Source organism: Lagenorhynchus albirostris, chromosome 3 (genome assembly GCF_949774975.1).
Source record: "Lagenorhynchus albirostris chromosome 3, mLagAlb1.1, whole genome shotgun sequence".
NCBI lineage: Eukaryota > Metazoa > Chordata > Mammalia > Artiodactyla > Delphinidae > Lagenorhynchus > Lagenorhynchus albirostris.
In genome coordinates, this window is record NC_083097.1 from 118,733,897 (window position 1) to 118,758,070 (window position 24,174).

Consider the following 24,174-nt stretch of genomic DNA (forward strand, 5'->3'; position numbering starts at 1 on the left):
GGGCACCTGTGCCTGACCATGGCGTCTCCCTGCTCCCACTCCCTCGTCTTGGACTCGGTTCTGTTGTTCATCCCTCTAGCTTAATTTCTGTAGCCTCCTCTCACCGCTAGCTTCTTTCTTCCCTTTAGAATGTCCAAGTCTCTCTGATCCTACAAAGGGTCCATGCCTCGACCCCATAACCTCTCCAGCTTCTGTTCATCCTTTCTCCTCCCTTTCTCACCTGAGCCGTCTATGTGCCCTGTTTCCACTTATCTCTCATCCTCCATCCAGCCCATTGCCATCTGCCTTTTCCCTCGCCGTGCCACCAAGGTGGCTCCCAGGGCACCCACGACTCATCTCCCCAGTGCCGTGCTTCCTTTGGACCCTCCTCTCCCTGGACCTCCCGTTGCATCTGGCACAGGTGAGCACTGTCTCCACCTCCAGACTCTTAGCCCCTGAGACTTCAGGTTCACTTGCTCCATTCCAGTTTCTCTCTCCTACATGCATTTCTCTTTCTCCATTTCTAAAAAAGTGATGGCTCCAGGGTGTCCTCCTTGACCCACTTCTCCTTCTACTTTGTCTTTGTGTGATGGCATCCACAGCCAGGGCTTTGACCACCATCTAAATGCTAGTGACTACAAGATGTCTATCTGCAGCTCTGACCTCTTCCCCCTCTCCTGCAGCCCGCCATTCTCAGCAGGGCATCAGATGGAAATGCCTTCAGGGGCCGGGTGGGTGAAGTTAGTGAATGAAATGGATTGAGTGTGGCAGGCCAGAGAACCTCTTGTTCTAGCTGAAGGGAATGGCTGCCCCTGGTTTCCACCCAACTGTTGACATGTAGGAATTCAGGACCCGTGTTGCCAGATTTTCCAGTTTTCCCTGAGAAGCCTACATAATCCTATTTGGACTCTCTGTGATTAAATGTTGGTTCAAAAACGTCTGTATGGACCAAAGCCTATCTGAGAACCATGTCTGAGTATGGACCACCTGTCTGGGATAATGGTTTGACTCATATACTCCACTGACGGCCCAACACAATTATTTCAGTGCCCACAGACCCTTCACATTGAACGTGCCCCAAACCAACTTTTCCCCAAACCCTCCCCTCCTTCTCTTGGATTCTTTGGCTCAGTTAGTAGCACTTGCTTCTACCCACTCACCCAAGCTGGAAATATGGAGGGGAGGGTGTCCTTTCTTCCTTCGTTTCCCTCCTCTTTCATATTCAGTCCACCACCAAGTGCTGCCAACAAAACTTCCTAAAGAAATCTTGAATCCATTATCATCTCCCCATCTTTTTACCACCGCTATCATAGTTTAGGCTTCTAGCATCCTTTGCCTGGACCCGTAGGCTCCCAAGTGTTTCAGGTGATGATTCAGAGTAGTTGATTCCTCCTGTGTGTAAGTTATTATTCTAAGCCAAATATGTCATTTTATTTCCTTGATAGTGGATGGTTTTGGAATGGGTTTGTGACCCCATCTGGGACAGTGGGATGGGGAGGGAAGATGTGCTGGGAAGCTTCTGGAAAAGTTTTCCTTGCTAAGAAGGAGACCAAAGAAGAGATGGCTCCCTTCTGTCTGTGGTCTTTGCTGTGTCCATATGTCACTCGAGGAGCTGCTGCTGCCTCATCTTCTGAAGATGAGGAAAGGTAGTCTGCAGGCAGAGCCAACCACAGAAAATGCTAGAGTGGAGAGAGATGGCACCTGGGCCCATGGTGACGTTGCTGAGCCACTGACTCAACCACCTGTGCTGTCTGTCATCTCGAAGCTTGCAGCTGTGTTGGATAATGAGCCTCTTGATGAATTCAGCTGGTGAGAGCCAGCCAGGGCTTTGTGCAAAGGCAGCAAAGGCATCCTGACTGGTGCCCTCGTTTCCTGCCTCCAGGTCTGTGCTCCATCGCTCCACGTGCCACCTGACTGCCAGGGTGGTCCCTCTGGATGCTAATCTGACACATCACCTCCTGCTGTGGCTCCCATTGCCCACAGGATAAAGTCTCAGGACTTGAGCAGAATATACAAAGGCTTCTGCCACAGGCGCCCTGCCTCCGCGGCCCAGTCAGCTGGCACTCCTTAACACAGACTCTGTGCGTCCTTTAGTCTGATCTGCTTGCAGTTCCCTGCATAGCGATGCTGTTTAACTCCTTCATTCAGTTGCCAGATTTATACAAGTGCCAATCCTGGGCCAGGAGCAGTTCGATACATACCAGCTACTACCCACAAATCCTCTGCTCCAGCCATCTCCTGTCCCTGGAGTGCCTGCCTTCTGTCTTTATCTGACTCCCACTTTCCTTTTCCCAGTCCAGTGTTCAGCCCTTGTAATATTTATTTACACACACACACACACACACACACACACACACACACATATCCATGTGTATATGTATATTTTAAGTTGTTTATCCAGTGGTTTTTGAAATTTTTTAAACATATAATAAATTAAAAGAATAGTACAATGAACGTTCGTATACCTAGATTCAGCAACACTTTGCCGAATTTTTCTCTCTTCTCCCAGCCCCTGTATGTGCATATGTTATACATACACAGATATGTCCTTTTCTGAACCATGTGAACGTAATTTATAGATCTCGTGATTCCTCGCTGGTAAATAGTTCAGCTTGTATCTCCGAAGAACAAGGGGATTCTCTTATGTAACTGCAATGCTGTTAACACATCTAAGAAATTTAACATCAATACAGTAACTTTATCTAATACGTAGTCCACATTCATATTTCCTCAATTGTCCCAAAAGTTTATGGCTTTTTTTTTTCATCCAGAATCTTCTAGGCTAAATTCTCACCGTCTTCGGGAGCCTTCCTTGAACCCCTTCTGTTCCTCCGTGCTTTCCAATGCCTTGTGCAGATTGCCGTCAGGGGGCTAACCGCTCTGTTTCTCTGGGCTCCCTCCTCTTCACGTGGCGTCCCATTTCATTCTCATCTTCACATTCTCCATGCCTAGTGCAGTGTGTGGCGCGTAGTAGGTGCTCGGCATTTGTTGGCCGAGCGGGTGATTAAGTGGCAGAATTGGAGACAAAGCTGTTTTTTTCTTCCTTCTATATTTAACTGCTTTTTGCAGACAGTGATGTTAATAACGTAAGAGCAGAAAGACCCACCTGCCAAACGGTGAGGAGAGAGTTAATCCAGATAGAAAATTGTGAACCATGGGAAGAGCCAGCAATTAATGATGGCCAGGGCGGTGCTCATATAGAAGCATGTCCCGGAGAACTGAGAGTATCAGTGGAGAAAAACACCAGCCTTCTAGCAGTTGTTGCAAAGCCTTCATTGTATTTGCAGGTCCATCTTATAAACAGAAACCAGGACCCCTTCCAAGTGAGATTACTGCAAAACCCCACATCTACCCAGAGCTGTCCTTTCTCCCAGAATGCATTTGTCAGCCATCAGGATGGGTCTGATCATACCAGGCAAAGGGAAGTGTCTCTGAGCTCTGATGGCAGTGTTTTTTTCCCTCTCAGTTTGACATTTATTTTTGAAGTCGGGTCTGGAAAGTTATCTAAGTTTATAACAGCTGATACCATAATGACTATTTGGATCCAGAGACTCTAAATATGAACCCAAAGAACATTTCATTCTGCTGCTGCCACTCCCTCAGCCAAGAAGAACGTGGAGTCAGGATCGGGGCCGGCGAGGTCGCTAAGAAAGCTTCTGGCCGTTTGCGAGGAGGTGACCACTTGGCTGTCTTCCTTGGAGGGCTCATATTTCCTTCCTAACTGGCCACAGTGTGTTTTTGCTTGGCCTCTTCAGACCCCCCTGCATTCCCTGGGAGGGTTCACTGATGAATTACAAAATAAATTCTTCAAACACATAGGGAGATAGTCTTCCCGGCTACCATAGGGACTGATCCAAAGACAGGGCAATCCAACTGCCCTGCTCTCCTGCTGGACGACAGCTCTGGGCATCTACAAAGGGCCGGGCGTTGTGGGTACAAAGGTAAATAAGCAGCTGCCTTCAGGAGCCCATCGTCTACTGGGATGAGGAGACACACAGAGTCTCCACGTTTATGGGGAGCTGTGTGGGCCACCAGCCCAGCTTGGGGAGGACGAGGCAAGAAAGGGCCGGTAGGTGGAAGCAGGTATAGGATAGGTAGGAATTAGGTAGGCAGGTTGGGGGCGTTCAAGGCCCAGGGCAGGGGGCAGTTAGGAAGACTTTGATCATCATGGTGAACACAGGGACAAAGCAGGCATTGCCTCTCTGTGTAGGTGATGCTCGGAGTGTGCCATTTTTGATAGTGTCCGTTGCCAACACCAAATCTAAAGGCTGCCTCTGAGCCGACTTGGGAAGACTTTGCCTCCTTGGCTCCGGGTGACCCTTTAATGTTACTCCCACTAAGGGTTAAAGGTAGGAGACCCACCCCCCCCCCTCCAAAATAAAAAAAGTCAGTGAAGGTAATTACACCGCCATCTATTTAGCTGCTGAAGAATTTACCATTCAAGGAGATAGGACCCTGCCTCACCAGAGGCGTTTAACAGTCCAACACTATCACATTACCCAGATTGTATAAAGAGTATGAATGATTTCCGCTCACAGACCTCTAATGGAGGTATCTCTTTACAAAGCCCCTACTTCAGGCCAGCTGAATGCCTCAGCAGTGCCTCCGAAATCCCGCAGCCCTAATCCCTTTAGCAACAAAGATCTGTTTCTTTGCTTAGCATGAAGTAGGCCTCAGAGGTCTGTGTGTGTCTTCGCCTGTAGACCAGAAGCCTCCTGTTTACAATTTCCCCATTCCTGTTTTTAATGTTGTTCTGAGAGCAGCCACAAAGGGCTAGTTTTGTCCAACAGGAACAAGGGAGCTATTAGAGAGAGACGGAGGAAGGAAGGAAGGGCGATCGCAGGGAGGACTCCTCGAGGGATTAGCAGACACAGCTGTTCCCGAAGGGAGAGGACCTTTAGGCTGTTTATAATTTCCGTCACATTTACATTTTTAAATATTTTATTTCCTCAAAATTTTTTTTTTTTTCCTGATCAGTTTCCCATCCACCATTTAAAGCGAGCATCTTGCTGCCATATTGATCGACTTAGGGACGTGTTTTAATATATTTAGTTGAGATGTGGCTCTTTACTTCAGTGCTGTGCGGCTCTGGTGTGGTGGTCTCTGCTTCCTGTGAGGTCACAGACCCCAGACCACCAGGTGCCTGAGGAAATTGCTGGAGGGGACCGGTTTCACATCTTGTCCCATTTGTGCAAACTGTTGGAATTCTTTAGGCTGCATCTGATTCATTTGGATCCCGTATACCACCCTGTCCTCACCCACTTTTCAAATGCACCTCATTTTTGTCCTAATGTTAACGTTTCTAGCTCGTGTGTTGTAAAGCGTGTTAAGTGCAGGTAGAGACTCTTTCATATTGCATATTGCTAAAATGCACTGACTTTAAGAGAAGTATTCATGGTTTCATCCCGAAAGCAAATAAGTGTCCGTTTTTTGTCATCTTCTAGTTCTAGTCTTTGTGCATATTCAATTTTTGCACATTTGTAATAAAACCATAGAATTTTAGTTTTAATTTTCCATCCTATTAGACTGTGTATATTTTTTCTATCCAATGACAATCAGTCTGTCTCTCTTTTTAAAAACTCTTTTTCCTTCCTTTCTCTTACTCTCTTCTCTGTTACGAAGACTGGCATCTTGTATATCTTTTCACACCTAGTTCGGTGCGCGAACCATCATATGGAAAGAAACATTTTAATCCTGGATTGGGAGGATTACTGTTGATTTTATTAAAACGGGGTTATGCATTTCCCTACATCTTGCCTTCCTCTCTTAACAGCGTACAGAGGAAATCGCATTTAATATATTTTTAACCTCGCATGGTCTGTGCAGGATCGTTCTGCCTAAGACGACTCTGGCTCAAGTGGAGATTCCCATTTATGTGGCAATTTAATTTTCACTCTGTTTTTGTTAATTTTGACTTTTTCCTGGTGAGCTTTAGTCAAGAAGCAAGTGATTTTCTCAAATGTCCACTCAGCCCACTGCTGACCCTTTGGGCTCTTGCTGCCTCAGGGTACATTTCCAGACTCGAGTGTCTTTTAGATCCGGCTGACTTGCTACTACTGTTACAGAAGTATTCCTGACGATTGTCTCAAAAGTTAAGTGTATGCGGTTTCCTTTTGCAGAGGCCTGGGACGTGAGCTAATCTTTAAGTCCAGGAGAGAAGGGACAGTGATTAACATTCTCCCAACTCACTCAGGGACAGCTGTTCCAAACCCTTCCTTCCTGCTCAAAGTAGTAACTAGTTTTTAAGAGGAACTTAAAATTTTTTTTTTCTTTAAAGAAGAATGTGGAGTTCTTCCAGGATTACTCAATTTTTTTCTTTCTCTACAGTAAAATAATACAAACCACGTGCCCATCCAAATGCACTGTCTGAATTCGGCCTCCCTGGAAATGTGGACCATTAGGTAAGGTGCATAGCCTCTGGGATATTGTTTTCCAGCACTGGCCAGGAAAAAGCCACAATTTCAGTTGCTTTGATTTCCCCCCCACGTCTTAGAGAGGAACGCTAAGGATATTTGAGGGAACACGAGCTTCCGCAGTCCCCCGTCATCTGCTGCCACTCCTCTTGTACAGGCTCCTTCGGCGGGATTACAGATGTGAGATGGTGATTATTGTTTTGGTGATAATATGCATTTTGGGGGATCGCTTTCTGATGAAAAAAGTTTTTAAGATGTCTTCCCATTCCAAGTAGAAATTAAAGACCCTGTGATTTTTAATAAATGCTTTTATTAAAAAAACATAGAATTACCTAATATACATATCCTGTAGGTTATGAGTGTTTTGATTTTAGTAGCCTGTGCCAAAGACATGCCCTGGGAAGATGGACCTGCCTTGAAGGAGGATCTGTCTTTCTTCTTCTGGGAATGTGGCTTCTTTTTTCTTTTAATTAAGTTTTTAAAATTGGAGTATAGTTGATTTACAATGTTGTGTTAGTTTCTGCTGTACAGCAAAGTGAGTCGGTTATGCATACACATGTATCCACTCTTTTTTAGATTCTATTTCCATATAGGTCATTACAGAGTATTCAGAGAGTTCCGTGCACTATTCAGTAGGTTCTTATTAGTTATCTATTCTACATATAGTAGTATGTATATGTCAATCTGAATCTCCCAATTTATCCCTCCCCCTGGGAATGTGGTTTCTTTGATAAGAGGTAGTGGGAGGTACATCCGTGGGACCATGATGGTGGGGGAGGATTTCTTTCTAGCCATCTAAAGAAACAGAATCAACCCTGACCGTCAGTGGGTGACAGACATCACAGTGCAAGCATCTTACATTCATAAAGACTATGTAAATGAAAATGTATAGAAGATAATGCACAGGACCCTTTTATAACTATATAGTGTATATCAACTTGAATAATTCCATAGACATGTGTAGTAGTTGGGTCACATTATAGGTGGAGGAAAAGGAAGAAGGACTGCATTGCTTTTATTTTTTTTCATTTGCTGATAGGCAAACAGTTGAAAAGAAGTATTAACCAAAAGACAAAAAGGAAACTTGGTAAGATATTACTTTTCTTCAAGAGATATTTTCTAAAAGGTAAAAACTGCTTTGGGGGAGGTAAATAATAATAAAGCAAATGGCACAGAATCCAGCAAAGTAAAAACAAAAATCCACGTGCCCAAATTACACTCCCCAGTAATTTCTATTTATGTGAGCTCTTAAAATTCATTGAGGAGACATCAGTGCATGCTCCTGTGGCCAAAATAAGGACTAGCTCTAAATGGTGCCAACTCACTTCATTGAAAAATGAAAAAACTGGGACTTTCCTGGGGGCACAGTGGTTAAGGATCCGCCTGCCAATGCCGGGGACACGGGTTTGAACCCTGGTCTGGGAAGATCCCACATGCTGCGGAGCAACTAAGCCCGTGCGCTACAACTACTGAGCCTGTGTTCTAGAGCCCACGAGCCACAACTGCTGAGCCTGTGCGCCACAGCTACTGAAGCCCGCGTGCCTAGAGCCTGTGCTCCGCAACAAGAGAAGCAACCGCAATGAGAAGCCCGCACACCGCAATGAAGAGTAGCCCCTGCTTGCCGCAACTAGAGAAAGCCCACGCGCAGCAACGAAGACCCAGTGCAGCCAAAAATAAATAAATAAATAAATTTATTTTAAAAAAAATGAAAAAACTCATTCTGAAACTATTTGTTTCATGTAGTTGTTTATCCAGACAGTCAGTAGCGGACAAAGAAGATTATTGGGTGGGGAGTAGGGAGAGAGGGCTGAGCTTCTAGAACCACTGCTTTACTAGAGCAATTTCTCTTTTATCCGTTTTATATATTCATCTTCTGCCCAAGACACTGTGTGTGTTTTTATGGCGGGGGGCGGTGGCGGTGGCGGAAGGGGACGTGGAAGGGGAAGCATTCTGTTGTTGTGAGAAATTACTTGAAAATGAGTTTTATCTAGAGGATAGGCCTTGTTTTTTTTTTTTTTTTTGCAGTTTTAAAAATTGTTGCACTAGTTTTAATGCTGCATCAATTAATAGTATTTTATTTGGGTCTCATGGGGCAAAGTCACAGTTACGGCTACGAATGGAGTTTTGAAAAGGTGCATACTTTAGAATAGTTCAGATTTTGAATCTTTCAGGGGTTGGAGGTGATTGGGAAATATTTTTCCATGTTGAATATCAAGAGAAAAACTCCAAATGCCCTAAGATCTATCTATATTACAGATCTCCCAGACCTATGAGAATATTTTTCTGTAGGAAAAAATTCATGGTGGCCATCCACATAAAATGTTAACTTTGAGTTGTTGACAAACGCTGCTAGACCACAGTCATGGTCCAACAAATTAAGTTTGTGGAGTGAAGGAATCAGAGGTCTTCCTTCCTATTTTTGATGGTTCGCCTTTTCTCATTCTGATAAAATATTCTTTCCTTGGACTTAACCAGTGACAGTGTACAGAATTAGATCCACATGTGCCTGCTGATTTTTCCATTCTCTTTATTTCCAGTTATTTTTTCTTAAATAAGTCTGAAGAAAAGGGGATAGAACATCAACCCTGGATCGCATACATCAACTCTGTTAGAGAGTCCTTTATGTAACAAATACTTTATTCTTCGTAACTGGGAGTGCTGAAGTTATACTAAAATATCCATTATAATCCTCGTTTTCCTTTGCTTCTCACTTTCCAATAAGGTATCCTTTTGGGCTGAAACTTTCCATGCTTAGTTTCAGCTCAAAGGTGAATTTATTTTGGAAAGTTCACACTAATCTAATTCAGGGACTTGGAAGGGAATGTGAGAGTAAAAATATACCTTCTTCGATTCTACAAATAAATGTTAAGACTTCGGTCATAGATAACTCCAGAGCAACCAAGTAGTGGAACAATAAACAGGTCTTGGAAAAATCTCTGTTAAAGTAAAGCAGGTTGAAGTGATTAATCACAAATTTCCTGCGTACACTGAACAGCCTGGGCTTCCTTGAGGCTCCATGGTCCCTTCTGAAGGATGATGGCCACAACGGGGAATTTGGGGGTCTATTTGGAAGAGATGAAAGATTTAGTTTGGATCAGAGCAAACTATTTTATGGTCTACGAAGTTTTTTTAAAATTTTATTTATTTTTTGCTGCATTGGGTCTTTGTTACCGTGTGCGGGCTTTCTCTAGTTGCGGTGAGCAGGGGCTACTCTTTGTTGCGGTGTGCGGGTTTCTCATTGCGGTGGCTTCTCCTCTTGCAGAGCACTGGCCCTAGAGCGTGCGGGCTTCAGTAGTTGCGGTGTGTGGGCTCAGCAGTTGCAGCACACGGGCTCAGTAGTTGTGGTGCGCAGGCTCTAGAGCGCAGGCTCAGCAGTTGTGGCGCACGGGCTTAGTTGCTCCGTGGCATGTGGGATCTTCCCAGACCAGGGCTCGAACCCCTGTCCCCTGCATTGGCAGGTGGATTCTTAACCACTGCACCACCAGGGAACTCCCTACAAGTTTTAAAACACACTGATTATTGTGGAAGGCTCTTGTTTGGTCAAAGGGGCTAGTTGAAATGCCGCAGGAAGTAAATTACCCAAGCCTGTGACGTGATGTCTGTGAGTATAGGTCCAGGACCCCTAGATGTTGAAATGTAATGGTCTAGAACAAGGTTTCTCAACCTCGGCACTCTTGACACTTTGGGCCGGATGCTGCTTTGTTGGGGTAGGGGAGCTGTTCCATGCATAGTTTGTGTAGCTGTGTCCCTGGTCTCTACCTACTAAATGGCAGCGGTAACCTGCCCCCACCCCCACTCCCCATCCCACTCCGCCTAAGATGTAACTATCAAACATGGCTCCAGATGTTGTCAGATGTCTTTGGCGATGGGAAAATAGCCCCCAGTTGAGAACAACTGGTAAAACTTTGAGTTTAGATCCATTGGAGCAAGGCATTTACAAGAGAGGAGAATCCATGCAGTGGGAAACCGGGCATTGCTAATGAAGGCTTCCTACAAAGTAGGGCTCGCGTTGCAAAGGAGTAGCCCTCGGGTCCAAAGCTCCCCTCCCTGACTTGTGCCTTTTATCCCCTCTCTTCTGCTACTTTTGGGAAATAGGTCTGTTGCAGGAAAGGTGACCCCTTCCAGGGACCAAGAGTGGGCTCTTGTCTAACACTTGGAAATGAACTGTCCGAGGAGACACATGTGCTGACAAAGCAAGAGGCTTTATTGGGAAAAGGCGCGCGGGACGGAAAGAAGCAGGGTCAGGGCACCCAGGAGAACTGCTCTGCCACGTGGCTCGCAGTCTCGGGTTTTATGGTAATGAGGGTAGTTTCCGGGTTGTCTCTGGCCAATCATTCTGACGCAGGATCCTTCCTGGTGGTGCGTGCATCGCTCAGCCAAGATGGATTCCAGCGAGATGGATTCTGGGAGGTTGGTAGGACATACGGATGGGCGTCTCGTCTCTCCTGTTGACCTTTCTTAAATTCTTTCGGTGGGTGGTAGCTTGTAAGTTCCGCGTTCCTTACCAGGACCTCCTGTTGGACGGTAACTCATGCAAGTGGTTACCGTCGGGCCTGGCCAGGGCGGGAGGATTCTGTCAGTGGTTCCCCAAACAGGTCCCTCAGTTGTACTTAAGTTTTTTGCATCTTGAATTCTTCCTTCTCCAGTGAAGCCTTTCCCTCAACCTTCAACCATGTTTCAGAATCTCTATCTTAGAAAAAAATTAGCTGCTCTTATTATTAGAATGTTTAATGTAAAGAAGAGCATTGACTCACCCTGTCAGCAAAAGGTAGCACTAACCACAGCTAGCATGTGTGCCTTTTCCACCTTGACAGTGTTACTCTGTGGTAGATACTGTCCTATCCTCATCTTCTAGGTAAGGAACTAAGGCACAAGGAAGTGAATGAAGGGGTTCAAAATCACACAGATCCCCACATCTCTACAAGGCCTCCTTACTGTCATTTCAAGGCAAAGTTTTCAATATGCCTTTAAGAATCCAACAAATATTAAGTAAGACAGGGACTTCATCCTGTACATTGGGTAATGCAATGATGTGTAACACAGTGTCATCCCTGCCCACAGGATGGCCAATAGTCAGAAGACTGAAACAGACGTGAACCTCAGAGAACAGTGCAAAATGTGAACTGTTACTATAATAAAAGTACAAGCCAAGGGCTATTGGAGTAGAGGCTGTAGAGGCTGTTTAACCTGGAATGGAAGGAAATCAAGCATGTAGATCCCCTTGGGGTACAACACTGTAGTGCATCCTGTGAGACCCACCGTATGGCAAGGACCGTACTAGGTGTGAGGGATGGTGCTTACGATACATTGGGGTCTAGCAGATGTGGATCAGATGACCACATGCATTTAGGTGAGAGATTCTAGATTTGAGAGAGACATGGTACCATGAGAGTATCTGAGAGATTGGACCAACTTTAGATGGGGCAGGGGTCAGGGAAAGTTTTCCTGAGGAAATGGTGACTAACATGAGAGCTGAAGGATGAGGCATTGGCCAGCTGAGAGGAGTGTGTATATGCGTGCGTGTGTGTGTACAGATGTATGTATATATGCACATTGTGGGGGTGGGCGATGAGCATGTTTGAGGCAAAGAACCAGCATGTGCAAAGGTCCTGGGGTTAAAGAGAACACAGGGAGCACAAGGCACTAGAGGAAGCCATTGAGACTGGAGGGCAGGGAGTGCGGGGGAGCAGGGGCCAGAGTCTGCAGAGCCCTGTGGGCCTTGATAAGGATTTTACTCTTTATTGGAAGAGCAGTGAACATCATTAAGGGATTTGAGGAAGATGGGTGACATTATCTGATGTGAGTTTTCAAAAGATCCCTTGGGCTGCAGTGTAGAGAATGGATTGAAAGGAGCCAGGATAGATTTGGAGTCATTGTGGTAGTTCAGATAGAAGACCACCACGGAGCACAAAGGCCCGTAAGTATATTTGCTTTTGTTCTCTTTCATTGAAAGATTTTGCTCATTTAAAAGACCAAAAAAAAAAAAAAATCCAATAGGGTTCCATTCCTAGTCAGCTGGTTCCACGCTTCTCTCCTGGATTTGGTGATTGCTGACAGTTTTTGGCATTCCTTGACTTGTAGATACATCGCTTCGTTCTCTGCCTCTGTCTTCACATAGCGTTCTTCTCTGTGTGATTGTGTCTCTGTGTCTCTCCTCTGCGTGTTTGTGTCTCTGTGTCTCTCCTCTGCAAGGAAACCGGGCATTGGATTTAGGGTCCGCCCTAATCCAGTATGCCCTCATCTTTATTTAACTAATCACATCTGCAAAGACCCTATTTCTTAATGAAGTCACATTCTGAGGTTCCAGGTAGACATGAATTTAAGGGGACATGGTTCGGCCCACGACACAGACTATCCTGACACTGTGTCGGGATATTGCGTATGACCTTACTTTCAATCAGAAGAGATCTGCAAAAAACTCTTCCAGAAAAGCGTTCTGAAGTTACAGCTATCGACTAGAGGTGAGAGTAGCTTCTCTCTTCTCCCACAGGCAGGGTCCCTTCTGGTTGTCACTAGCCTGCTTCGGTCATTTATATTATCTGGCTGGCTCCCATGGATGTGTGAGTCTGCAATCCCTGATTTAGAGTAAAAAGTGAACAAAATCGTGATGCAGAGAGCCAGGGAGGCTTCTGGGTAGTGTGTAACAAGGGGACCCAATACCATAAACATCGCTGAATAGATGAATGGCTCTGTTGGAAGAATGCAGCGGGGCTGTACTGGCGACTTCGTCTCTGGAAGACCACAGATGATGTCTGTTACGTCCCCACGCGGCAGCCATTACCTTGGAAACAGGCCGTTCTGACAGCGTGTCAAGGAAATGGTTACAGGGAATTTTTTCAGCCAGAAGAGATCTCTGCAAAGCAATCTGTTCCAGCCTACTGTGTCATGGAGTGGTCCCCATGTCCCCGACTTTTTGCTGGAATTGCAGCAGCAACCAGCATGAAGCCTACACCTGTCATGAGCTAATGTGCGATTCCTGCCAAGGTTTGCACTTGGGCTCCATTAACGGGGGAGAAGAGACCTTCCAGGGAAGTGTGTTAATGTTTAACCCTTTACCCACAAATTCTCTCTCCCTGAGAAACCTGCCACTTGCCAAACCACCCCCAGGCCTTTTGGGATTTTGATTTTTAACATTTTTTGGTTTGGGAGGTAGACCGGAGAAGGGCAAGTTAGTAGAAACTGACCTTCAAGTGCAGGGTCCATAGGCCTTTTTAAAAAATCAAGGAAGAATGAAGCTGAGCCTTGGCCCGGAGAGTGTTCCTTGGCAGAAATGATTTAAAGCTGAGATGAGAACCAAATCTCATTAGTGTCGGATGTCTCCTTTCTCTCCAGCTGCAGCCAGAGCAAAACCTGGATGTCTGGGAAGGAGGTCAGCAGATCCCAAACTTCAAAATAACAATCTGCTGTTTCTGTGTATAGCAGGGGGTGGGGGCAGTGTTCAGATGGGATCTGTGTTTCACTGTGGGTTTTTTCCTACCATGAGGCTTGGGTGGGGAGAGATTGGTGGGGAATCTCTCTCCCCATTCCTAACCTTTGTAGACTTGGGAACGCTCCCCATCAGGTCAAGGGTGGAGTAAGTGTAGTTACGTGGTACAGAGGTTAATGGTTACGTTAATATTTGTGGCGGAAGAGCTGAGTGCCTGGAAGGTCAGTTCCTGGGATGGCTGAGGCTCAGGGTCAGAGTTTGGAAACCAGAGCTCAGGAGTTTTGGGGTCCCCAGGGGAAAAGGGCTTGGCCTTAGGAGATATGCTGTGGGGAGTAGTAGGGAGTGAAGAAACTTGAGAGAGGGAGGCTCTGTGCTGAAGGAAGAGACTAGTTTACAGAACACGGCTCTGCACACAGTAGGCCCTCAGGAAACATGTGTTAAGAGGGAGAAATCACACGGGCAGTCTCCTGGGGGTGGAGGAGAGGTACTTAATTTTGTTTCTTTTAGGTGTGTTCAGGGGGAGGGGCCCCGTTGCTAGAAAAGACCTATCTGATTTATTTAAACATTTTAATATCATTTCTAATTATGTAAGTAATGTACGAATACATTGTTCTTACACACAAAGTCAGAAAATTTCAGGGTAAGACTGAAGTGTCCTTTAACCACTAGCCCAAACCCCGGGGCCTTTTCCCTTTACTCTTTGGAGGACCTAAGGTTTTTCCAATTGGTCTGTAGCCTTGCAGATCTTGATATGCTTATACGTGTGTGTGTGTGTGTGTGTGTGTGTGTGTGTGTGTGCGCGCGCGCGTGAGACTATATAAAACATATGAATTTATGGTGACGAATGATGACATGTAAATCATATGGTAGGTATTATTCTGCCAGTTGCTTTTGTCACTCAACAAAATGCCCTAGAGCCTCTCCATGTTAGTCTATGTAGATCTACCTCGTTCTTTCTACCTGCAGCGCTGTGTTCCTTGGATTGACTATATCATAGTTTATCGATCCACTACCCCTAGGTAGTTTCCAACTTTATGCTGTGACCAACAGTGCTATGAATAAATATCCCCATTCATGCCTCCTTGTCAAGTATGTGGATTTAACCTAATTAATTACCCATCCGGAGTATGGCTGGCATCCTGAGATGGTTGGCATCCCGTAGTAGAATAGTTTGTAAACTTTGACAATTGACTGTGTGCTCTACCGTAAATGGATTTTATAGGGAAGGGACAAGACTTGATAACTGATAAGAAAAGGATGGATACCCCTAAGCTAGGGTCTTTGGAGACAAATAATTTACCCCAGGCAGTGTCAGCAGAAAGTTCCTAGAGTCTGGGGGAACCATGTGTCATTGCAGGAACCCTTGAGGGGTCTGGAACATAGACTCACTGTGAACAAACCACAGAAGAAACTCTGTGGACTTGAGATGCACAGTTCTCTATGCCTTCCAGCCCCAATCTGGCCCTTCATCCGACATGGAAAACCATCGTTCTCTGGATGACACACGCAATGTATGTTTGCTGGCGTGTGCTTAAGGGTATCTATACTTGGTAGTGTGTATGTGTGAGTATGTATACGTCACCCTGCAAACCCACATCTGCCTGTTTGTGGTCACTGCATACGTGTGGCGGTGTCCCGGCTGTAGGTGGGGAAACTTCCTGATGGCATTTGCGTCTGTCACGTGGGGTTGGTTGTCCCTTCCATCTGAGCTGAGGCTGGAGCCTTCATCAGTGAGATTTAACCCACCTACTCTGTTGAGCAACAAAGACTGTATATATTTTAGACACAGAAGGAGTCAGGTCTCTTTGGTGATCTCTTGTCGGACTGAAGCATTCTCTGTACTGTCCACCAGATTGCCTTAACCTCTTCGGGGCCTTATGTTGCCCACTGTTAGGTCTGCAAATCATTTGTGGACCAAGTTAATAATCCCATCACTAACATCCTCATAATCTTCAGAGCAGTCTGAGACATATGTCATCTCTGTAGATAACAAATAGGGATATCATAATTTCTTACCATTTTTGTGTATGCCAGGCTGCATACTTCTGATCCAGGGGCTTGGTGCTAAAGAGACAGGGTAAAGAGGTTATTGGCAACGGGAATATTTTTCTTGCACTGAATCTTTCAAAAGACAAGGATAAATAAATGCAGGTTTGATTTTCTTTTTTTTCTTTTTTTTTTGGACTATTAATGAAAACTCTTCTCTGATCACTTCTAACAATACTACTTATAGTTTCTTAGAAGTCCTCAAAGATGACACCAAAGGGCATGTTCTTATCAGTTTTCCTGTTGTCTATAGTCACCTTTGACAGACTTCTCTTAGGCAACTCAGTTTACTGAAAGAGAACTTGGACTTCCAGGGAAATCCTTTAACATGCCTCTCATATTTTAATTTGCCTTTCATATTCCTGGCCAGACCCAGGAACCTTCAAAGGGAAAGCTTCCCAACATTACGTCCCTAAAGAAATCAATGGTTTTCTACCCTTTTTTTTTGATTCAAGAAATGTATTTACTCAGAAATTTCTCGCCTGGTATACTGAAATCCCTTCAAATTGTAATAATAATTTTTGTACCACTGCATCTGGTTTGGCTTAGCTATAAATGGAAGTGAGGTCTTCAAACTTTTCTCTATTTCTTTTCTTTTCTGTCTTACTTCAGCCTGACCTTTACTGGGTAAATTGAGGTAACACCTCCTTTGTCTCTGTGCTGCTTCAGTGCACAGGTTTTGTAGTGACTTTGAGTCCTGGCTCCATCATTTGCCAGCTGTGACCTAGGTTGTCATTTAAAAATTTTGTGCCGTGGATTTATCACCTGGAAATGCTGATAATGATGGTCTACTTTGCAAGTGTATTGTGAGAGTTAATGAGGCAATGTGTATAAAACATAATGCCAGGCACACAGTAAGGGCTCAAAAATGAGGATTGAGGATGATGAAGGTGACATTATTGAGTATTTTGGAGAAATCACCAGTCCAGAAGCTGAAAGAGGAGATTGGGGGCTGGGGGCTGCGGGCAATATGGGTGGAAAACAATAGCTACTTTTCCCCTTCCCCAGTTTTGCATAACTATGCTCTCTTTACATGTGGACAAGTGATGAGCCACAAACTTGTCCTTCTGATGCTTTTAGGTGGTTTTCTAGAAAGTTTCAAGGCCAAGACCTATAATAAGCAAGATTTTCTAAAAACTGAGAATTCTCATTATTTTTTTTAATTTTTTTTTGGCGGTACACGGGCCTCTCACTGTTGTGGCCTCTCCCGTCGCGGAGCACAGGCTCCGGACGCGCAGGCTCAGTGGCCATGGCTCACGGGCCCAGCTGCTCCGCGGCATGTGGGATCTTCCCGGACCGGGGCATGAACCCGTGTCCCCTGCATCGGCAGGTGGACTCTCGACCACTGCGCCACCAGGGAAGCCTGAGAATTCCCATTACTAATTAGAGAGAATATACGTCAAACCCCTAACCCTCCCCTTGTTCTTGCTGAGAAACTGCCTGTCCTGTTGTTGTTGTTTTTTAATTAATTTATTTTATTTTATTTACTTATTTATTATTTTTTGGCTGTGTTGGGTCTTTGTTGCTGCACGTGGGCTTTTCTGTGGTTGTGGCGAGCGGGAGCCACTCTTCATTGCGGTGCTCAGGCTTCTCATTGCGGTGGCTTCTCTTGTTGTGGAGCATGGGCTGTAGGTGCGCGGGCTTCAGTAGTTGTGGCTCGCAGGCTCTAGAGCGCAGGCTCAGTAGCTGTGGTGCACAGGCTTAGTTTGCTCCGCGGCATGTGGGATCTTCCTGGACCAGGGCTCGAACCCATGTCTCCTGCATTGGCAGGTGGATTCTTAACCACTGCGCCACGGGGGAAGCCCCACCTGTCCTGTTTTTAAGGGAGCTTCGTGGATCTGCTCCGATAGAACAGATTCAAGAGTCCACCCACTGGCTGTTCACTGAAGGTTGATGTTGACAACAGGTCACAGAGACAGCCAGCTAAGGCAGTTAAAAGTGATGATAGAACTCAAGACCTTCGAAGTCTCTAGTTCAGCCTGAGATGCTAAAAATGCAGAGTCTCAGTCTTCGGAGGGTTTTCTTATTAGGCGTATCAGCTGCTGAGAGTTTTCTGAGAAATCGCTTATTATAAATCAAGAAAAGGGAAAGAGGGAGAAAAATGTCTCCCTGAAAAAGTCATTTCTCTAGCCCACCCCATGCTGGTCCAAATATCTGGCAACTGCCAGAGTCAGCATAATCTCTTGCTAGATTTCAGGCCACATCGCTGATGTGGTCGATGGCGGTATTGAGGTTGAGTGATTTCCTCTGTTTTTCCATTTTTTTCTTGGCCCGAGCACCTGAAAACCCATGGAAACTATTGTGCTAGGCTAGTGGTTTTCAAGCTTTTTGAATTTTTTGTTTGTTTGTTAATGTTTCTTGATCTGACACACTGATCTATGTAGTCAGGGCCTGGAGGCGGTGGGACAGACACATGGAGAGCACAAGTGTAGAACAGAGTTTGAAAACCAGCGTGGTAGGTAGCCTTGTCCAAAATCCAAATGGGCAGAAATACAATAGCGTTTGACTGTATGACCAATGGATTCTTTCCCAAGGCAGATTTGCTCTACGCCTCAACTGATGGCATGCCCAGCATCCCACCTCACAGGAAATAAGTTGTTTCTTACCGAGCAATGGAATTTTTAATAGTTATCAGACAGGGTTTCCTTCTGGTCGATTTCTCTCTTGTTTAAGTTGGATCAGCAGAGCTGAAACCACATTGCTGCCATCTCCGGAACCTTCCATGGTATGCACTGTGTGCTGGCGTTTTCTTTGAGAGGAAACCAGTGTTCCTCACAAGCCTGTTTTATGGTTGACATGGAATTCTTGGAGAATTTTTCCCCTGTTTATTTGTAGAACTAAAATTCATGCAAAACTTGGGCAAGAAGTTCGTTCCATCCTCATTTGAACGCTTCTGGTGGTTGAAAAGATGCAGGGAAGGAGGGCAGTGAAGGGCACTGTTGTGGAAAAGAGAAATGGAGACCGTGAACCTGGAAAGGACAGTGACAGAATCCTGCGAACTCATGCAAAGTTAGAGGGAGACGGGGGAGGGCCACTGGAGGCCGACGGAGATGTCACAGAAAGATGGAAATCCACTGGGAATCTCAGGAATGAGTTCCTCTTCAGAGACGGAAATTGCTTCTCAGCTCACCACGGCACTGATAAAGTGTATCAGCATCTGTTCCCCAAACAGCAGAATATCTAGCCGGTGTTCCCTGAAGCAAGGTATTGGGATCTCACTTTGGGCTAGAATGTAATTCACAGCTACTGTGTTTCCTTTCTCATGGACCATGTTGATATAATGAGAAGAGAGGATGCACAGAATGGTCTCATGACCATCTGCAAAGTGCATTCCCTGCAGCTATCTCTGCCACTCTCTTCTTGTCACCTGGGAGTGAAGAATGCAGGCTCAGAAAAACTTCTGCCCGTGTGTGAGAAATCCCTGGTCTCTGCAAGGGTCTCTCCAACCAGCAGCGGACTTACTGCCTTGGCACAGACCTAAGTGGATTTATTTCTTCCTCACATGGCGTGAAGGGGGCTATGCTCTGTGTGTCCCAATCAAAGAACTAAATAAGGGCAGTGTAGGGAGCTAAGAATTATTGGCAAATTTGATAAACGTGTTTTTGTTTACACATTTTTTTCCCACAGTAGATTGTCCAGAAAAGTGACCAGGTCTTGCTTGTGATTGTTAGTGTTTTCGTTTTCTCAAATATATTAATATTTTAGAAGCCCTGCGTTTCACACAGGGAGCCAAACTCATCTTCTTCTGGACCTGTAGGAGCTTTTAGAGTCAAGTTATAGGACCATGTGTACCCTGGTGAGTGTTTCCTTGCTGCAGCCGTTTTCAGTGTGAGCTCCAGGCTTTAGATCCCTTTAGCATTAAACGCAGCACCTCATGGGAAGGCTGTTATGGATGGAGACAGGGAGGAGCGATGGAAGGGTGGATGGGACAGAGGGAGGGCAAGCAGGAAGAGTTCCATAGACAGCATGTGACAGAAGAGTGGTGTTTCAAACATGGGCGTGGGAAAGAATCCCCTGCAGAGCTATTTTGTCAGTGTAGATTGTGGAGCCCGGTTCCCAAGAACTTCCAGTTGGGCCATCTATGTTCTCCACAAGTCCCCCTGGTGATCTTGACGCAGGTAGGCCACTGGCCTCACGCTGAGTAACGTTGTTATAGAAACTGCGAATGTGACTAATCAGTTTTACCTTGTAGAGCATGACGGTGGGTGGATCGGCCGCTAGAAATGTTTCCCAGAGCTGCAGTCCTGACAATGGTTGGAGAAGGAGAGTCGTTTATAGAGTTTTGCACTGTGCTGGTGAGGGGACAGGCTGATTTACCATTTCTACTTTCAGGGGGATGTAAGGATGTAGTAATCACTGAAAGGTCGGTGTCTTGTAATCCCACAGGTAAACTTATCGCTGCACACCTAGCAGTTCCCTTTTCCTGGGACTCTTCGCTTTCCTTGAGATTCAAGCCAGCTGCGTCACATGACTTTTATTTATTCAGGGAATGAGAAGATGTAGTGTACCGTAAGTTTAAACTTTGTGGAAGTCTCCACAGCTGGAGTTGGTGCGGCTGCTTCCTCGAGATGGAGATGTTATATAACCGAGCCTCTGCTGTTTGCCCTGTGCCCCAGCTCTTCTCTGAAACTCGTATTTCTTGCAAAGTGGAACCTGCCACTGACTAACAGGATTCTTTTCCAGGCGTTTTGATCCCCTGTCTGACCTCTCTCTGCCCTCACCGCCCCATGTCAAATTGTACGGGGACTGCTATCGTGCACCGATATCCTGCCAGCCTGTGTGCTAGATGAGGTGGTATTTACTTGGTGCTGCATCAACCTTGGGAAGGGTTTCCTGTGAAAATAAAGAATGCTCCATCACTTAAGTCACTTGTGTGCTGAACTGCCTTCCAGGGACTGGCCTTTGGCAGACACAAAAGGTCTTTCACCCCGCGCCATCCTCAGCTTCTGGACTGAAGCAGATGTTTGTTGCTTTTGGCTTTTCTGTTTGTTGCTGGTAGAGGAGGCAGCAGAAGCCTCCAAATAAGCCCTGTCATTGGTACAAATAGGAAACCGAAGCGACTCCTGGGCAGTTGCACTTGGAGGCCTCTTCTGCTCCTGTGACCCTGCGATCAGTGGCACTGTCGTAGCGGTCTCTGATTTGGGAAGATTTCATTCAGGATGCCGGCTGTGGGATGTGGCCGGAGGAAGTCTGTGCTGCTTATCTTATTGGAAAGGCCAGATGGCAGCGAGCTCTAGAGTTCTCAGTCCCACTTTGCTCCAAGGTGCCTGAGGAATTGCAGCCCTCTGACAGCTTGAAGTATGGCGTGCTGGGTAATTGGCTTCCTCATTTAGTAATTTGTCTGCTTTCTTTCCTCTTCCTCTGCTTCCTCTCTTCTTGTAAACTGATAGCCTCCTGCCTCTTCAGTAGACTGAGAGAGAGTCCTCTGAGCAGTGGCGGAAGGGAGGGGGTGGCCAGAGCCCCACGTGGAGGGTCATTTGGAAACTGACACTGAAAATCACCATCTTTCCTCCTTGCCTTTCCTCTGGCTACCCATCTTGATTCTGTCTCTCTTTCATTTTCTCCTTATCTTCCTCTGTCACCGTCCCCTCTTGCCGCTTCACCCTCATATTTTTCTTTCCCTTTTATGGAAGGATTTCCCTATTCTGTCCCCCTCTTTTTCCTTTTTCTATCCTTCCCTTTTTCTTTCATTCTTTGAGTCCCCTCATTCTTTGCCTTCTTTGCTTTTGCAGTTGATCTAGTTAAAGTCAATTCAAAAAAGGAAATTGCACCACATTTATGCAGGATAACCTACCTTTGTCTTTCTTTTTTTTTTTGTCCTCCAAGGAAGAAAAAAAATGTGGAAACACATTTCCGGCCCTTTCTGGCACCTTCATCCTCTCCAGTGTGTTTGTCTTTAGGTGTCGGAAGTCCCAGAGCACAATATCTCTGCTTCATTGAAAGTACGGATGCACTGCTTTGAGCTTTTACCCCTGGACCTGGGGAATGATATCTGGTTTCACTTAATAAGTCATTTTGTTCTCCAGGTGGAATTCAGATTATTTCGTTGCAAACTTAGGAGCAGACCTGACCCTGGTGCTGGGAGACTTAAGTCAAATGTCTTTGTCCCTCTAGATTGCAAGCAGGCTATGTTGATGTTAACCACCTCTTCAAGGTGTTTTCCCCAGAGGTTGGGCCATCCTGCTGGCAGAGATAGAAAAGGGTTACCATCTCTGCCTCGTGGTAGACCAGTTGGCTCCACCATCACAAGGCAGTCTGAGTGAACCCTATGGACAGGGACTCTGCTCAGAGGTAAAGGGGACAGCTACTGCAGTTCGCCACACTTCCCCATTTTTTGTCTTTAATTATAGTTTACAGACGGCCTAGGTCGGTGGCTCCCATTCTGTTTTATTTATTTTTTAAAAGCTTATTTATTTTATTTTTAGCTGTGTTGGGTCTTTGTTGTTGCGCGCGGCCTTTTCTAGTTGCAGCAAGCGGGGACTACTCTTCGTTGCAGTGCACGGGCTTCTCATTGCGGTGGCTTCTCTTGTTGTGGAGCATGGGCTCTAGGCACGCAGGCTTCAGTAGTTGTGGCTCGCCGGCTCTCGAGCACAGGCTCAGTAGTTGTGGCGCTCGGGCTTAGTTGCTCCGCAGCATGTGGGATTTTCCCGGACCAGGGCTCGAACCTGATGAGTCCCCTGCATTGGCAGGCGGATTTTTAACCACTGCGCCACCAGGGAAGCCCCCCACCCCCCCGGCTCCCTTTCTGTTTTAGAGAGTAGAGGGCAGGCTCTGGAGTCAGGATGCTTGAGTTCACATTTTCCACATTCCACCAGCTGTGTGACCTTAGGCAAATAATTTGTCCTCTCAGAATCTCAGTTCCCACATAAGCTTCATGGGGAACTTTGTCTCTCTCTTTTTTTAAGAGCTGTATCTCCAGCATCTAATACACGCAACACATAGTAGAATGTTCAGGAAATGAATTTCAGGCATGAATGTTATGCTCAAGAGCCAGGACTTCATGCCAGACTCTCTGGGTTCAGATTCCAGTTCTGCCACTTACTGACTTTGTAAAGCATAGTATTTATGTTAGTTTCCTAGGACTGCCGTAACGGTTTAGCAGAGACTTGGTGGCTTCAAACAACAGGACTTTATTCTTTCACAGTTCTGGAGGCCAGAAGTCCAAAATCAAGGTGTCTGCGGGCTGCACTTCCTCAAAGGCTCTAGGGCAGAGTCCTTCCTTGCCTCTTCCAGCTTCTGGCAGCTCCAGCTGTCCTGGCTTGTGGCTGCATCTCTGCAGTCTCTGCCTCTGTCTTCACTTGTCTTCCGCTCTTCCCTATGTCTTCTCCTTTTCTGTCTTCTAAGGATACTTGGCATTGGATGTAGGACCTGCCTGGATAATCCAAGAGGATTTCATCTCGAGATTTTTAACTTAATCAAATCTGCAAAGACCCTTTTTCCAAAACGAGTTTACGTCCGTAGTTTCTGGGGGTTAGACCATCGACATACCTTTTTAGGGCCACCCTTCAACTCACTCCAGGGTGTCCTGAGGATCAGTTGAGTTACCACATGTAAAGTGCTTAGCTTAGTGCCTTGCAGGTGGTGAGAGTGAAAGAAATGATTTTTTCGACTTCAGTCATCCTCCAACAAAAGCTGAGACACGTGTGTATAAAGTAGTACAGTGCGTGGCACACGGTAAGAGGCCAGTGAATGGTATTAATTTAGTAAGTTGGTATCAAAGGCCTACTGTGTGCCAGGTGCCCTAAGTATCAGGAATGCAGTGATAATAAATCATATATAGTAAGTAAATCATAATAAAGGGTAGAGAACACAGGAAAGGCTTTTCCCTTGACTGTGCTTACATTCCAGTAGTTTTCATCAGGACTGTCTCCATCACCACCACCATCATGGACGCAAGTCTCATAAGACCGAACCATCCTAACAAGACGCTGAAGAATCCGTTTCCTAGGTGGAAGGGGTCAAAGCCCACAGCAGGAACCAGATTTCAGCTTGTGGTTCCAGAGGCATGAAAGATCAATCTTAGTTTTAGCAAAACTGAGTTCAAAGGTTTGGGGGTTGGTTTTCTAGGGAGGTTTTGCTTGTTTGTTTGTTTTTGCTTTTGTTTTAATCTGTTGGGATCTGGTAGATGAACAAAGGGCATCAATCTTGTCTGAAAACTGCAGCCGGCTCTCGGCCTGGCAGTGGTGGAAGGCTGCTGGGGGGCAGGGCACTGCCGCATCCTGGCTCAGGGCAGGCAGGGTTGATGGAGAGGAGGCTGAGGCCTGCGGGCAGTGGGCCACAGGGTGCATTAACCTCAGAGAGCAGCCTTGC